The sequence below is a fragment of the Cryptotermes secundus genome, unplaced genomic scaffold (genome assembly GCF_002891405.2).
Source record: "Cryptotermes secundus unplaced genomic scaffold, Csec_1.0 scaffold257, whole genome shotgun sequence".
NCBI classification, from domain to species: Eukaryota; Metazoa; Arthropoda; class Insecta; order Blattodea; family Kalotermitidae; genus Cryptotermes; species Cryptotermes secundus.
In genome coordinates, this window is record NW_019734352.1 from 368,304 (window position 1) to 372,501 (window position 4,198).

The window sequence follows — 4,198 nt, forward strand, 5'->3', positions numbered from 1 at the left end:
TATGATTTGCACTTTTGTCTGCCGGTCACGGTAGCCGAGCGGTCTAAGGCATGTACTGTCTTCGCTCGCTTGGAAACCGGGATTTTTGGTTCGAATCCCACTCAGGGCATGGATGTTTAGTTTGTGTGTGTGCGTTTTTCTGTGTTTGTCTACAGGAAGAGGCCTTGCGACGAGCTGATCACCCGCCCAAGGAGTCCTACCGAATGTGTAAGATCAAGAAAAATCGAAGTGAACGGAGAAGTTCATGGAAGTAGGCCTAGGCCCACTGGGGCTGTAGTGCCAAGGAAAAAAGAAATTTTTGTCTAGATTATGAACGGCAATTGCCCAAGGGTTGTTTTTCACTGGGTTATAAACCAAAGATTTGTCTGATTCAGAAGTGTCTTGTCGTTACCCACTGGCACACTTTCGCGACTGCTGCACGTCCGATGCTTCTTGTGATGGTACCTGCTTCTACAACCTGGACAGTCACTAGAAAATAGTAGAAACATTTTACCCGATGGGAAACAGATGTCATTTATCTGTACAGAGATATAGTTAATCCTGAGACATTTATTTCAGAACTTCTGTATCGAGTTCGTCTGGGTGTTTTGAGTATGAGGGTGTCAAAACAGAAGGAAGCAGTAATTTGCGAAAACATTAACGGGTAAACTTTTTTTCTTCGCGGCCACTTTGAAGCATAGGGCTCATTTCTCACTTTCATTGGTCATTTTTACAGACGGTAGGACTCCTTGGACGGGGATACACGCTAATGTCGCTTCAAATAGCACACAAAGAATCAACAGTTTACAAGATGAACATGTAAACTGAGAATCTGTCAAAGTTGTGGACTATGATGCTGAACTGAATTTAAAATCATCTTTGTGTTTAGAATACACGATATGATCGTGGCTAGGGAAAAAACTTAGTGTAACTGAAAACAATACTTAGCGCACTGGGTCTTAAAAATGCGAATGACAGACTGATATATCACTTAAGAATGAATAAGTAACAAAACTTAACCTGCAAAGGGAAAATATATACAAATTAGTTTAAACGCATGGCTCACGTTCTGTAGTCGCTGCTGAGAATGTAGCAGTAAGTGGGATTATTATTAGTACACTTGTCGGGATTCGAAGCCAGCAGCATGAAACCCGAGTCCACTTGCACGGTGCTTTGAAAGCCATGCCCATGAAGTGTAGATAATGGCAATGAAAAAGGCGAAGCCCTTGTGCTTAATTAGTTAAGCACCACGCCATTAAGACGCATGGGAGGTTTCCATCTTTCTTGACCTCGGCACTAGGTGGAGGTCAGTGGTCAGCTTCATGCCCCTGCCGCTTTAGCTCCAGGGAAAGAACCTTCAGTGTCCATTGTATATGGCATTGGGTAAGCCCCAGTGCAGACCTGGACGCTGTTAAGAGAAATAATTTCCCTTGCCATGAATCAAACCCAGGCCTTTCAGCGCGTAGATCTTCGTTATGAAGACTGGGGCTATCTCTGCTCCTACGTGCTTCAAAATACGAATATTAATGCCGCCTAAAATCTAAAATTCTTCAAATTCTTGCATACAGCAAAAAGTACGAGTCGGTGATTATGCAGCTTAAGCGATGGTTTCCCGTGACCTGGAAGTTGTCACATACAACCCCAAATTACGGCATCGTCACCATTTCTGAAATTTTTAAGAAACAAGCCATAAAAATCAATTGCTGATATGTTTACCACCTGCCTGCATACTGAATTTCAGTGGTTTCATTGATTAGTGCTTAATAACTTGTATTACTGGATCTGCAAGATGTTCTCTCTAATTATTTTCATATGTATAGTTTTTGGATCATAAGTTTTCCAAATTTTACATTAAATTATGCTAGTGCTTCTCCCACTCCACTTCCCACCGACCCACAATGGTGTGACGTACTTATGATGTAGAACGTTGTGAAATGTGATTTTCTGGTGACCTTGATTGACTTGGTGTCCTTTACAAAGTTCAAAATAACTAATTAGTAGGTTCAGACGTTATTACGAGGAAGCAGCATATATAGTCATAACGTTATCTTCCTCTTGGCTAATAAAATGTTAGAGAGATAATGTGGGAACGTAAATATATTTTTCTTGAAAAGCAGTTTCATCATTCACATGTTAGAACAGACTTCAGACAGTTAAGCAGAAGAGCCTTAGACAAAAAAAATAATGGACTCACTGTATGTAAATTGCCTCATTTATCACATCAAATTTATCTCATGTGCTTACAGTTTTATTAAATGCAAATAATATGTTTATTTACATACCATACATAGGATCAGTGATGTCAGGCAAATAGAGGTATATACAGCTGAGGCGTTTGTAACGATTCTAATTCTTCTGAAGTTGAAATTGTTATTGCAGAGATGAAAAGCGATAAATCGCCAGGTTGTGATCAAATTCTGAAAGAACTGTTTCAAACAGGAGGTGAAATATTACGTTGAGACATCCATAGAAGAATTTTTTCCCCAGCATTTTATGGAACCCGAAGGTTCATAACCGTGTTCACAAGAGCCCTCCACTGGTCCCTATCCTGAGCCAGATCTATCCAATCCATACCATTCCATCCTATCTCTCTAAGATCCATTTTAATATTGTCCACCCACCTACGCCTTGGTCTTCCCTGTGGTCTCTTTCCTTCTGGCTTTTCCACCAATATCCTATACGCATTCCTCGTCTCCCCCATTCGTAATTTCATTAATTCTATTTGGAATAAGGAAGAATTACTTGATCAGTGGAAGGAGTGTATTATTGTACCAAATCGCAAGAAGGTAAACAAAACTGACTGTAATACTTATCGTGGGATATCACTGCTATCAACTTTATACAAAATTTTATTAATATCCTTCTCTCAAAGTTAAGTCCATATATAAATGAAAATATTGGGGATCATTAGTGTGGGTCTCAATGTAACAGATCAGCTACAGATCAGATCTTTTGCGTTCTTCAGATACTGGAGAGAAAATGGGAGTACAATGAGAGAGTACATCAGCTATTCATAGACTTCAAGAAACCATATGATTCATTTAGTAGGGAAGTACTGTACAATATCTTCATAGAGCTTAAAGTACCCATGAAACCAGTTAGACTTCTCAACATGTATTTAAAGGAAACATATGTAAAGTCCGAATAGGTAAATATTTGTCTGATAATATTCCTATCCAGAATGGTCTAAATCGAGGAGATGCTTTATCACCACTGCTTTTCAAATTCGTTTTAGAATATTCCGTTAGGAAGGTCCAGGAAAACCTGGTGGGATTGATATTAAATGAGACATATCAGCTGCTGGTCTCTGCTTATGACGTAAATCTGTCTGGAGGTAATACTCATATAGATACATACAAATTTTAATTGGGACTAGTAAGGAGGTTGGTCTAGAAGTAAACGCAGAGAAAATTAGGTATATATTGTTGTGTCGTCATCAGAATGCGAGCAGCAGCATTACGTAGAGATAGCTAACAGGTGTTTCGAAAATGTGCCGCAGTTCAAATACTTTGAATGGGCAGTAACAATTCAAAATTTGATTCAGGAGGAAATTAATAGGAGCTTGAATTTGGGTAGTACTTGCTACTATTCAGGCCACAACATTTTGCCTTCTCGTCTGTTGTCTATAAATGTACAAACTAGAATATAGAAAACTATAATTTTGCCTGTGGGTCTGTATAGGTGTGAACTTTGGTCTCTGTCATTAAGGGAGGAACATAGACTGAGGGTGTTTGAGAACAGTGTGTTGAGAATATTTGGACCAAAGAGAGATGAGGTGGCGGGAGATTGGAAAAAACTGTATAATGAGGAGCTACATAACTTGTACTCTTCTCCAATGATCAAGTCAAGAAGGATGAGATGGGCAAGGCATGTAGTACGAATGGGGAGAAAAGGAATGCATGTAGGATTTTGTGGGAAAGTCAGAAGGAAAGAAAGCACTAGGAAGACAATGACGTAGGTGGGTGGATAATATCAAAATGGCTCTTGTGGGGATAGGATGAGGTGGTATGGACTGGATTTATATGGTTTAGGATGGTGACTAATGGAGGGCTCATTTGAACACGGTAATGAACCTTCGGGTTCCATAAAATTTTAGGAAGTTCTTGAGTAGCCGCACAACGGGCGGCTTCTCAAGATGGGCTCAGCTCTATGGAGTTAGTTCAATATGTGTGTGAATATGTGTGACGCGCAGGCAATGACATGTGGCTGTAGCCAGCAC